The sequence below is a fragment of the Vidua macroura genome, chromosome 5 (assembly GCF_024509145.1).
Source record: "Vidua macroura isolate BioBank_ID:100142 chromosome 5, ASM2450914v1, whole genome shotgun sequence".
Lineage (NCBI taxonomy): Eukaryota > Metazoa > Chordata > Aves > Passeriformes > Viduidae > Vidua > Vidua macroura.
In genome coordinates this window covers 57,079,805-57,094,107 of record NC_071575.1, presented here as the reverse complement: position 1 = coordinate 57,094,107, position 14,303 = coordinate 57,079,805, and the positions used below count along the sequence as shown (strand labels likewise).

General features: G+C 35.1%; 1 protein-coding gene across 3 annotated transcripts in view; it reads left to right on the top strand.

Annotated features, from left to right (window-relative positions):
* TAFA5 (TAFA chemokine like family member 5) overlaps positions 1 to 14,303 on the top strand; it is a 400,494-nt gene that overhangs the window by 92,041 nt on the left and 294,150 nt on the right. The window lies entirely within an intron of this gene.

Sequence of the window (14,303 nt, the reverse complement as noted above, 5' to 3'; positions counted from 1 at the left end):
GTAATCAGCCTGTAGGACAAGAGAGAAATAAAAGGGGGGAGAAAAAAATTAGGAAGGTGTCTTCCCCATAGATTGTTCCTCTGCTGAGAAAACAAGAAAGATGTGACTATGAATCACTCCCGGGAGAACTCCCAAAGCACAGAGTGCCTGCAATACTGAATGTGGACACCAGACTGCTGTCCCAACCAACAACATTGTCATATCATTAGCCCATCCTATAAAATACACCACAGAGAACACGTACTGCAAGGAATGTATTACTGGTACAATAGAGACAAAAAGCCACAAATATTAGAGCAAATAAGTACACATTTTAACTAGCAACTGTTAGACCAATGCAATGAGTGTTTATATTATATTATTTTTCTTTTAAAAACCTCTGGTCAGATCTGTCCTTATCTCAACCCTTTGAGCCCCATATTGGGTGCCAAAAAGGACTGTTGTTTTAAGCCCAGCTGGAGATAAAACACCACACAGCCACACTCTCAAATCCTGACTGGGGAGGAGAATTGAAGTAAATCTTGTATGTTGAGGTAAGAACAGTTTAATAATTTAAGTACTGCAAAATACAATAAGAATGGTAAATAATAATAAGAATGATAAAAAAAACAAACAAAACAAAACAAAAAAACCAAAAAAAAACAAAAAAAAAAACCACAACCAACCAACCAACCAACCGATGCACAAAGTAATTTCTCACCACCTGCTGACAGATTCCAGACCTTCCTTCCTGAACCCAGGTTGGACTCCCATTCTGAGTAACTCCCCCAGTTTATATAATGGGGATGATGTTCTATGGTATGGGATAACCCTTTGGTCTGTTCAGGTCACCTGTCCCAGCTGTGCTCCCAATCAATTTCTTCTGTGCTCTGCTCACTGCCAGAGCATGAGACAAAGAAAAAAAAAAAGGTCTTTGTCTTAGGATAAACACAACTTCTCAAAAAAACAAAACTTCCGTGTGTTATGAACACCATTCTCAGTCTGAATCTGAAAGGCAGCACTGTAGCAGGTACCAAGAAGAAATGAGCTCTACTCTAGCTGAACCCAGGACATTCAGTTACATCTCAAATTTGCAAGAGTATTTATAGGTATAAATACAGTAGAAGACAATAACTTTGTGGCTATCTAAATAGTTTAAAACATTTGGTACTGGTTTTAAACCTGGACTTTTAATCTCATCTTGCCATGTATATGCACAGGTGATGGTCTCAGATTTTTTTTCCCCATTTTTTCTATTGACTAAGAAACACAGTTCTGCAGCACATCAAAGATATTCTTTCATATTATCTTTTTAGTGCTTACAGAGTATGAATTTTGTATCAAATAGACATTCAAATGTTTTGGAAAGAAAATTTACACACTTATCACCCATATAAAAAAAGGAAGTTTTGTAAAGTGGGATTAAGTAAAATTAGTTGGCTGTTTAAAGGAATTCTATTATGCATGCTTAGTTGTTGAGAAGAAATTATTTCTTACTTTGCAGTTCTGACAGGATTTTCTAACACATATAGATTTATCAAATACATAGTTTTGAAGGAAATTCTTTGTCTTTTATACAAGTACTGGTTTATAAAATTACCAGTATTTCTAGTTTCTTCTAAATGACTACTTTTACATATGCATAATTAAGAACTCAATTTATATAGTTTAATTTATGTCTCTTAAACATATATCCCTAGAGTCTGAATAGGATGGCAGCATTCTTCTTTCATGAGACAATTAACTGATGGAGTTGATTGGAGGGCTTTAAGTGGTTCAGCTGCTGTGGTGGCTTGTGGTGCTGAAGGGACAGCTCATGGCAGCGTGAGACAGAAGCGCTGCAGCAGGAGGCTAGGGCAGGGGGCATAGAAAGCATTAGGATATAATCATTATTTTGAAATTATCAGAGAAGAGTTGTTTAAGTTCTTTTATAATAAATATCATTGATTATAAACAATTATTTGTAACATTCTTCTTTATGGAACATGCTACATTCTAGGATCATGGAAACATTTAGGAGGGTTGTGATTAAGTCCTTGCTCAAAATGAATCTGCTTTATTGCTTAGGAGAAAGCAAACCAAGGTATTGGGGCTTTTTTTTTATTTATGTCTCTTCTTTTTCCCTTTATTTTGTTAAAACAATATATAGCATGATGTGATATTGTCTCTCAGGTTCCCTGCAAATACTTTTTTTTGTAATGTCTGGAATGTGATTTTACTCTGTTATGTTACTCACTACTGAGGAAAAGTTCAAACTATTAATCTTTAATTAAGCAAAATAAAATCAGCAGAGTTTTAAAAATGCAATTCACACTTTACTCTTATTTTCCTTAACCTCTTTACTTAGTCATTAGGAATTTAATCTCTGACATTTTGAGCAAAGTTTGAAAATCCTAGTGATATTTTAATTTTTTGTGCTGTATGCATGTTCTACATGTATTTTAAAATGTTCCCTTAAACTTTGTTTTATCAATAAATATTGTAATCTGCCTCAGCTCTAACTTTTGTCAGTGTTTTGCAAATTTCTGTTTCTTAGACTGACAGGTGTTGTTTTTGTCCTTATCAAATAACATAAATTCTATATAAAGTTTTGGGCAAGAAAACACTATCCATGTAGCTTATTGCCAGTACTCTTATGGAGTGGACTGCAGTAAAATTTCTGTGGACGTGGAAGCCCATAGAAGACATCTTTAGCATGGTGGCCTGTAGATCCATGTGGTAACTATTATTGCATGCTACTGCTCAGCTGAACAATAGCTTCTGTCACCCCCTTCTCTCAGAAACAGTCTCCTTTGATTTCTTCCATTTTGGCTGAGTTTTGCCTAAATTATGATGATGAGTCAAGAGAAAATGGGCATAAATTGAAATACAATTTACATTGTTTTTAATTATTATTTGTAAGGGTGTTTGAGCACTAGAAGAGGATGTCCACCAGGGTTTGGTGATCTGCATCCTCACAGAGAATTCTCAGTTTTGTGTATTCCCAGCTGACCCTGCTCTGAGCAGGGAGATTTGTCTAGATGATCTCCAGAAGTTTCCTCTAACTACAACTATTCTGTGACTCAATCCTGTAAAATGAGAGGAAATTACCTCTGTTATCAAGTGAAATGAAGGTACATGAAGCAGACTCATCTTTTCATTTGAGATTCTAGGTGATAGCTCGCAGTGATTCCTCAAACATTTATCACTCATTAGGCCCTTGTTTTTTTGTGTGAAAGTCAGAAAGGCCATGTTTTTTCCCATAGTCAAGCACAGACACAAAATAAGCCAAGCAAAATCAAAAGTAACAAATCATTACCCCACAGCTATATTTCTGACTGTATTTTGGTATTGTCATATTATATCAGGGATTATTAATGCAAAGAATAAAAATATCACCTTTCACAAGAGGGAATGTGCTTCACTTGACATTCTTTAAGATCTTCCCCCCTATATGTTGTTGACAGTCTGTTAGCTCCTAGTAAAATTAGCACAATGCTGATCATGTCCAAATTTCAAGTGAAATTTTTTTTTTTTTTTTTTCATTGAGTCATCATGACTTCTTTCACTGATTATGTTGATGGTGGTTGTCCATTTTAAGTGAAGCCATCCATTTTAACTGATAGAATTCTGAGACTCTTCTCACTGATATGATCATCCTGTGAGGAATAACCAGTGCTATTGTCTAAACCATCACCACTATCTGGGACTCCTACAGCTTGCCTAGCTCCATATGTTCATATTTAACTGCTTAAGTTTCAGTTTCCAGTATGGGATTCCTGTGGCTTTCTTCATTAGCGTTTGGCCAGGCACTCCACACACTTCACAGCAGAGGGCCCTTGCTAACATCTTGTAAGTGGGCTCTCTGGTACCCGCTGTAACTTCAGTAGTCTTTCTTCCCAGATTGTCTGAAAAGCATCCTGCAGGTTCCTGTGCATTCTAGGCAAAGGCTGATTTTTCTCCTCAAGTAAGGATTTTTCTTCATGTGTGCACTTCTGTACTTGCCAGACATGTGAGCTTTTAGTCAATCACTTATACTGTCCCTTCAAAACTGCACATAAATATAGCTATTCTAATAACTTCTATGCCAGTGAATATGGATTTTATGTATAGGGGACTGTACTCCTTCTTAGTGGGAGATATGCAGGCTGCTATTTCAAAAAGTCAAAATACATTTATTGATATTGCTATGGCTTTTTTATAATTTCAGATAAAGGAATGGTTTGACCCAGTCAGCTTTATATAAGTTGGAACAAAGTAGGGCAAAGAACCTGTTCTAACCAGATAACATGGCCTGATTTCAGTATCAGGAAACAGTCCCAGAAGGGATTATATCTCCAAGAGGGTGCTCTAAGTGTAAAGTCTTCCTTTAGTCCTTTGTTAGAAACAGTTCCTATGATCCTGTTTGACTGCATTTCACCTGGAACTAGGAACAATTAAATCCTATTATCCTTTCATTTGAGCGTCCTTCCATTTATCTCTACCCAATCCCTCTGTCAACAGTCTCAAAAGAAATTAAAGGAGACAAATTTATGGTACAGGACAATTTTTTGTCTTTCATGTGACATTGGTTTTTAGGAAACAGAATGATCCATGCACAACAGGTTAAATCGGAGGAAATTTTTTGTATGTGCAAACATGAACAGGTAGCTGTGATGGTAGTGAACAGGCAAAAAAATCTGGCCCTGTGCTTGGGAGAACCAGAGAAAATGAAAAACTATTCCTGCAACTGAACTGAGCACCTAAGCACCTTAATATCAAGAGTCTCTTTTTCTCTAACCTGATAATTTTGCTAATGTACAGGCTATCTTCCTATTACTTTGGTAATAAAAATGATAATAAAAATTACACAGAAGTACCAACTCATTGCAGTTTTCTGGTCCTGTAGTGAGAGTATCAGTAGCTTAAAGAATATTTTATCTAAATTTGGACCTTGATGTAGTCTATAGGGAACATATATATGATCTCTAAGTATAGAATGTTCTTTAACATGCTAAGGTTGCTAAAGGCAAACATCGCAGGAATTTTCAGTCCAAATAGGGACGTGTGATTTTAAGTGCACACAGAAAGGACAGAGGGAGGGCTGAAAGACACACAATTGATGGGGGAAAGAGGACGAAAGAAAATAGAGAAAAGTAATAGAGATTGGAAGAGCGGTGATAAGAGATTCTGCAATAGGAGTTCTTGAACAATAAGTGATCTGAATAATTGTTTGAACAGTGATCAGATGTAAGTGTTAGGCTGAAATGGATCTGAGGACACTGTCTAGTCTATCCTATCATGTGAATTAGGATCACCCCAATGGGTATTTATTAACTTATTCTTAAACATGTGTTGAAATGTGGATTCACTATCAATAATAAACAGCTCCATTATTTATTTAATTGTCCTGACAGATGAGCTATTTTCAGTTAGCATCTAATGTAAATCCCCTTTCCTATCTGGTAGCTCTAATTAAAACCAGGTCTAATGTATTTGCATCTTTCTTAAAAGATGAAGCCATTAACTGAGAAAAGTGCTGTTGATGGAAATTCAGGAGACACTACTTACCTTGTCTTTTGTTTCTATCAATAAATTCTAAGATTATACTTCACTTTATCACAATCATATTGTATTTTTTGATCATTATTCACTTTGTGATCCACCATACCATCATACCATTTTCCATTATTTATGCAGTTGTCCACTATTTTCTCTTTTTTAATTATTTAGCACTTAAGGAAAAAAGACAAGTTGCTTTGTTCCTGATTTAGAATAATCCTGTTATCATTTGTTCAGATCTCTGAATTCATTAAATGACTGCAAAACTCTATCTATCTATCTATCTATCTATCTATCTATCTATCTATCATGTCTCAATATCATATTTTTACATTATAATAATATCAAATATATGTCATATTTTCTTCTCTAATATTCAGGTGTAAATACATTTACTGCAGTTGTCCCTACAGATCTGACCTCATTACATCTAGAAATACTGTGTGTGTCCTTTATTGCAGAAATAGTTTACCCACAAGGAAGTGTTTGGGGAATACAGCTAGCCTTTTTTTTTTTTTTTTTTTTTTTCTTCCCTTTATTCTCAAAACAAGACTTCTCTGTATAATGTACATTATCTGAAGGAAAGTATTTAGGTATCAAAGTCATGTTCTGGATATGATGCCTTCTGTTCTGAATGTGATGATCAGGGGATTCTTTTTCATTGCTCTCATATATCAGTACCAGTTATGATCCATATAACTGTCATTGTTTGAGTAACCTGCAAATTTGTTGCTGTAATGAAACTTCCAGATAAACAAAGTTATTTTTCTTTATTACGTCAGTGGTTGGATCTACAGCTGAACAGAAAGGCTTATTGTGTAAAGATCTAAGGTAATATGTAACAAATTTTGAAATGCTGTATATGGATAGGAGAATATAGTCATGGTTACAGCAGTGGGCAGGAAATCACAGTTTTGAGTCTTGGCTGTGCCACAGACTTTCTGTGTGACTTTGGACAAGCTACTCTTTGTGCATTAGCTAATAATACTATCTCTATCTCCCAGGGGTGTTGTGAGAATACATTCATTAATGTTTGTAAGGCACTTGGATGCTATAGCAATGGGGCCATATAAGCACTTAGAGAAACAATCCATTTTTGCAACAATATGCATCTCCCTGACTAAGGGCTTTTTTGTTGGAAGTTTTTCATAGATGCTTGTTATGAATAAATCCACTTTATAATGATACAGTGAGGTTAAACTGCCTTTTGGAGTGCAGTTTCACTTTAGTATTCAGAACAGGTGTAAACAGTCATAAGTTGGAAAGCTGTTCCCAAAGAAAGAGAATACCATTTTTAGTCAGACATTTGAATAGAAAAGATACCTCTCTTGATTCATCTAGCTCAAAACATGGAGGATTATTTACATCTGTATCTGTCTTGCAAACAGTTTATTCTATTTTAAGCACTTCTCATTACATTGTCTAAACTACTTCCTCAGGCAAGTAATTTCATTGCCTAATTGCCTTTAAAGTTAAACAGTTTGCTCAGATGTCTACTCTACTTTTTCCTTGTGGATATAGGCTGTTCTTTCAGTCTGTCCTTTCTTTCTGAAATAACCTTCACTCACATGTGTGAATTCAGACACACCACGCAGTTACACCAGATTAACCAGGCGCTGATGGGAGGTAAATTGGTAAGCCACTATAATTTCATCTTAATTTTCCTGGCTGAATGCTGGTCAGTGTTAAAATCTGAATGTAGCACTCAGGACATAAGCACCAAGGAGCAGAAAAAGAGTATTCAATATTTCCAAGTCTTTTGGAAAGGATTTGGTGAAAGATTTCCAAATTAGGGGAAAAGTTGCTGCAACAACTGCATAAAAAAAATTGTTTTGCTATGGCTTGTTTTGTTTTTATTTATAGACAGTAGTAGCAGCAGACACACTGTACGAGTAAGAGATTTGAAAGAATGTGAGCTGTCAGTAAGGACAGGGCTCTGCAACTTTTGAGGCTCAGAAAAACAGATATCTATTGTGTTTCCATGTAAAGCTTACTAATTTAGTGGTTGAATTCAACAAAAATGCTGATGAAATCATCATTAGAAGATAGAGTCTCTGTAAATGTCCCAGTGGTGGGAACATACTATGTCCTTTCCTACTGCATTAAATGTAGAGAATTGACATGGTCTTATAAAGTATTGAACTGTAGGAATTCAGTTAATTGCAGTTAAATACACAGGCCTCATTCGTGCCAGGGTTCATGAGGTTGCTTGTTTGCCATAAAGTCCATCCCTCCACTATTGTTGTTTGAATATGTAGTGAATAGAATTGCTCTTAATAACATTCCCATATGAGTGACAGTGTAAATGCTTCTCAAGATGAATATTATATTCTGCTACGGTTAAGACTTTCCTCACAATGCAAGAGAAAAGAGCTTTGTAATTTTTTTTTTCCTTATCTCTGTGAGTATTGGAGATTGAATAGGGTTGATATCCTCTATTATACACATACATAACATATACTATTCTGGACAGAAGAAGCAAAAATGAAAGAAGTATACTATTGCAGTGTTGTAAAAACTTACCACAAAAGGAGCCACAAGCATCAATTCCCAATCTTCATTTGAATTCACAACCATCAGGCTGCTTCCAGTGTCATGTATACTTATTTTCTGGATTTAGCAAAAGACTCAGTATCATCTTGTCTTTCAGTTTTTCAGTAAATGCAGGACCTGATTCTTAATCAGAATTCAAGGTTCTGTAATTCAAGTTGATGTATGATTGAAGAAAAAATTATCAATGAAGTCAAGAGAGGAAGCATAATTTCACAATTGTTAGTGAGCCAGTATTTTGTCTCAGTTATGTACATTCTAACATCTTTTCAATTTTTAGTTTATTTATGTCTCTGGTTATTGAACATTATTTTAGTAAAATCTATTGTTACCAGAAATTTCCTGCAAAAATACTTTGTCATAGTGCAGCAACACTAAAATATCTAGCAAAATATTCAGGAAGACTGTAACTCAAAGGACTATTTTTATCTTCTCAAAAAAATAGGAAATATTTTATATTTTGTGTTAAATTAATCCTCTTTAAGACACAGTATGAATCACACAAAAATAATTGGGATGCTAAAGGTTATTGTAGTTTGGGAAAAAAAAGGATTAAAAGGAACGGATACCTGTTTTCAAAACTCAATTCTGATAGTCAACCAATTAAAAAATATCATCACCACTAACAGTGGAAAATTCAAATTTCTGTTACAGAATTTTTGTTCTATGTTGTGTCTGTCAGAAAGAAAATTACACATATTTGGTAGTACACCTGGTAAAAAGTAATGAAACTGTTACAGTTGTATTCCTCTTTTTTTTTAAGGACTGCCTTCTTGAGAATGCTTTCCTGTATGAGAAGCAGCAGGGCACATAATCTGGAAAGAGTAAGGCCTTTTTCTTATGGCAAAGTAAATTGCAGCTATTTCTCACAATAGGAGGTCATTGATTGTATAGGGATTCTATCCATTTTGATACGACATTATTGATAAAGATCTTCCTACCTTTGGAATGTCTTTAGGATTGATGCCAGTTGCACATGTTTACTTCAACAAAAAAACTTCTGATTACTTGTGCATCGCCTTGCTCATCCCTCAGGTGATACTTAATATACAATTAGATGTTATCTTGCTCATACTATTTGATATTTCAGTTTACTACATAAAGTACACACCTGCTTCTTATATCCCCCCTTTTATTGTTCTGACGTGATTTTGAAAACAAAGTATTTTAAAACCTTATGGGTCTTAATGGAAAGAAATAAAGATTTATTACATGTAGGCAAAGAGAAAACAATTTAAAAAGTGGTTGTCATTCAAAATAAAACCAAGCTGTCCTTTTTAACAATAAGAATTATTCTAGTAAATATACTGCTTTTTTACTAGTCCCTCAATTCTAGAAGTAATTGTCACATGTTTCGGGAATTCAATCTGGTCTGACTGTATAGAATTCCATTAGTTTTCTGTTTGAAAAAAAAAAATCTGATCAAGTTTCTTCATAAAGTTTAAAAAAAATCCACAAAGCAAGCTGCACTTGGTTCCTGTATTTAGCCTGTATGTTTTTATTTAAAATGGTTTTACTATGAAGGCTATGACTAGGTAGGTGCTATGTACTATACTATAACCACTTAATAGGAAAGATATGAATACTTAAACTCTTTCAAAGAGAAAAAAAAGAAAGGGTAGAGAGAGAGCCTCTACCAAGTTTCAATTGTGTCAGGGGTGACTGGATGATTTTGTTTACATCTGAAATGATGCAAAATAACTCTTCCAAACAACAGTAAAGGCTAATTTTATACGTACTATTCTCGGCATCTTAAAGTAGCTGTCTCATAGAGTAGGATGACTGTAAGGGGAAACACCAGTCTTCAATTCTAGACCTTCAGGTATGCACACTGTTAGACCCACTAATGCTATAGCTTGTTCTGTGTTCGTTTCCTTTTGCATTTTCAGGCATGATTTCAATTGAATCATTTATGGTTCTTCCATTCAGATTATAACAGCTATTTTGGAGCGGATAACCCTCAATGGCTGTATATGAGACATTGCCCGGGGTGCCTCCAAGATGCTTTTGAGCTGGGTAAGGAAATCACTGAGTGTTGACACATTCTCAAAGTACTATGGCATGGATTGAGATCATAGTTTATAAACTGTGTTACTGACGTAATATTTTACGGTTTACTGACAGAATAGACTATTCCAGTTTCCTCTGAAATGTTAAACAAAACCAAATAAATATTTTTTTCCTAAAAAAATTAGGTAACAAGTATTTTAAAAAAATTAAATACAGTATCTAATTTGTATGTGGTAACTCATGCATAAAAACTTGAATTCATTATTTCCCACTTCTGATAGGTCTACTTCTAATATAGTAGCCATTCAATGTATAATATTATGCTAATCTAATTTCTATTACCCCTATATTAGGACTGGTGTGGTAAATCAGACTCGGATTTTTACTGTGACTTTAAGGTCAAAGCTGTTTCTGCAGGCATGTCTTAACCAATCTGCTAGTTTAAGATTTATATCAGTTCAAGCTGTAATGCCTCTATCATCCTTACTATCTACATATTACCTTGCACACCCCTGTTCAGTCAGGAGCAATTAGTTATCATGACTCATCTCCCCTTTCATTTATGTACACAGACAACTGAAAACTTAAGGGCTTGTGAATTTCACCTGTGGAGTATATAGGCTGTTGGTGTGGGGCTTTCACTGAGTGTACACTAAGAAATCATAGAAAGCTTTTTATCTCTTGTTTAAAAGCCTGAAGATGAGCATGAGAATGATTGAGACATTCCAGCACAGGTGTGTTGCTAAAACGTCCCAGGACTTGGCACTCCATTCCTTTTATATTCAAGGTGAAGTAGCGTCCAAGGAGAGTATATTCTGCTGTACAGAAGGATTTTATTTCTCACAATGTTTGTATAATGCTCTTTGTAATCCTTTTTTCCAGCTGAAATACAGCTGGATCAGCTGTATCTCCATGATTTTTACAGAAGTTAGTTCAGGTTGTTCACTGTCACTGCCTCATGACCCAGGGGTCATGTTTTAGTACTGTTTTTTTGTTAAATGCCAAAAATCTTAGATGCTCAATTTCATGTTGTAATTAAAGCTTTCTATTTCAAAATAATATAAGCATGCAGAAAAATGGTTCCTATTAGGACAGCATAATTTAAAATAAAACCAAAAGGTTGTTTGACACTTGAAATATGTTTTTTAAAAAATGTTTCGTGAAAAAGGTGCTATGCAGTGGCTACTTCCTTAAATATAGTGAGTAATAGGACTCCTGATATATTTGGTAAATAGAAAAAATAAACTTCCTATAAAAACAAACAGACAAGCAAATAATGAACAGGTTGTGCATGCAAGAGAAAGTTATATTAATCTGCAGTTCCTGCCATTATCCCACTCAGGTGTAAACAGAGAGGCCTCCAGTGTGTTAATTCCACAGAGTCCAGTAATAAACCTGAGATTAGCTTTCAATAATCCACTTTTTTCCAACTCAAAAAAAAAAAAAAAAGAAGTCATATACCATTTAGTATTAAGTGGCCATATTTAATAATAGCTAGAGAGTCACTGATACTTTTTCTTTACTCTCAAGAACCAGTGAACTATATACATGAATGGCTTGTAAAATGATTGTTTTATATTTCTGAATAACAAACAAGTTTCTGTACTCAGATTAAAGGTTTAAATTTAACAACCATTTCACCTTTATTTATTCCTGAATAGAGACCCAGAATAAACTTCTAAAAATTCCCTCTTTTAATGTCATAGTCTAATAATCTCTTGAAAACATGAGAATTGTTAGGTTTAAGGAAAGAGTGCCATAGTGGTAAACCCATTTTAATTTATACGTAAAATGTAATAATTGTTAATTCTGTGCATGTAATAATTTTAACTGTTTATTTAAGGTTTTGGATAATTTTAAACCATCTGCCCTTAACATTTGTCTGAAAAATATTTGTTTCCCTTTCACTAGCTTAATAGAAACCAAAGATTACTTCTCTCAGGAGCATCACCCAATGTGCTCAAATATTAGAGGCAGTTGTTGTCTCTTCCCCATATGTTCAGAACCTGTTCTAACTTACTGTGGAGGTGCCTAGTGGTGTTCTGGATATGCATCACTTTTGCTGCAGCTCCCTTTTATACATACTACAATAAGAATTGCTAATAGAAAGAATTCAAGTGGCCATTGAGCCTAACTTCAATTTTTGTAGCATCCAGATTTTGAAAAATGTGTAAAGTCAAAATCTAAATATATATAAAGGAGATTTTCTGGTTAAAGTTAAAACTACAGGTCAAAGAGTTCATTGCTTAAGTTGCCAGGTTCCTCTGGGATATCTATACAAGTATGAGCTTGTATAGCAGAATTCATTTCCATAGAATTGTTTTTTTTTAATTTTTATTTTTATTTTATTTTATTTTCTCCCTCCACTAAGATGGAAGAAAACAACAGACATTACAAATCCATTAGCTTATTCACTTTTCCATGAAACACTGGTATTGGCCATTCTATAAAGGCTTGCTGTGTCATGGCTCATAGAGTTTGTGTGTATTCAGAGTGGCTTTCTCTGTGGGTCTCATTCTCAATTAAGAACTTATTCCCTGAATGTTGCAGCATTTTAGTTGTGTATTTTTAAGCTAGACCCTCAAGAATTGATGCTGGAAACCTGGATCATAACTACATTCCCCTAATTTCATGTGGTTAATCATCCTGTTTAAAATACAAATCCCTTTTCTGAAAAAAAAAAGAGTGAACAATTGTATTTCAAGAAGTGTTTAAAAGTTCAGATGATCTTAAAATACATAAAATGTAAAAATATGAGGATAAGCCCTCTGAATTTGTGATTTTTGTGAATAGCCCTACAGTCATTGGAATGTTTGAGCCTATGCCTTGCACATCAGTCTTAAGTGTAATTTTCAAGAGTTGTATGCTTTCTCTGAATTATCACAGAATCATAGAATGGTTTGGGTTGGGAGGGACTTCCAAAGATCATCTAGTCCAAACCCTTTGCCATGGTTAGGGACATCTTTCACTAGATCAGGTTGTTCAAAGGCCCATCCAACCTCACTTTGAACACTTCATTTTCATTTCAAGACAATAATCTTACAACTGAGGGCAGGTAGAAAGGCCTTTATGACATTGTACATTCTCTTTTTGAGATTAGTAGTTCTTCTTCTTGCTGTAATCTGCTAACTATTCAGGGTGAATAAAAGCAAATTTTGAAGACAGGAATGGATGAAGGGCATAGATAAACCAGAAAAAAATGAGTAGTAGAAAAAGGATGGGCAGACAGACACTGCAGTAATACCAGTTCTCCATTAAGACATATGGGGTTCTTTCCATTAAATTCCAAGTTTCTTCTTCTGCTCAAATAGAAAACTAGCCACAGGCAGCCATGGCATATGTAATCATGTATCATAGAAATTAAATCACATTATTTAGATGTCTCTTTGTTCAGATATCAGAATATTTCCTCCTGAACAGGTTGTGTGACAACTTGGTACATCTTGAATTAAAAAAAAATAAAATAATCTGTGTGTTGGAAGGGAAGAATGAGTTTCAGCACTGCACATTCTTCACAGAGGATATGCTGCCTGTCTCCCTCCTCATTGGCAGTTCATTCATTGCAGCTCACGTATTTTCTCATATGCATACTGGCATTCGAGTTCCTTCAGATCTGTAATGGTGGCAAATACCGTCAGTGTAGGAGCTGGATTTTAAGGCTCTACATTTTTCAATCCCAGCTGCAAAGAGGTCTTTTATGTAGAAAATTCCCCAGGTCATAACGCTGTCGTTGTTCTCAGTAGGAAACCTTAATTGCAGAGCTAGTTGGATAAGAGTTGGATTAGCTGGCAGAGTGTTGTCTGGAAAATCTTTCAGCTGTGCAATGTTATCACTTCCCCTACGTCCCTCCGCCCCCACCCCTGAGGATTCCTAGCCTACTGCATTTGGTGAGATACATATGTTTTCCCCAGCTACAGGAGCTGTGAAGGGTTCCTCTGGGATATCTAAGTATAAATACCCAAGTGTGTCTTCAGTTGCTAGGTTATTTTTAGTCAATGGGTGGTTACCAAGTCATCTATAATTGTGCTGTTAAATGTGTCAGAGCAGCTACTGCAAATTGAGGTGCTCCCTGTAACAGGTGGAGCATATAAAGCAAAATGAGAGAGGACAAAAGAAACATTTCAGAACTGAACTGCTTAAAGATTTGAATTATATAAGGGCAGATGTGAGGATGATGATCCAGGAATACAACATGGATGAAGGAATAGGGTAGCAGTGTTTGACTGCATGTGGTGGTTTAACAC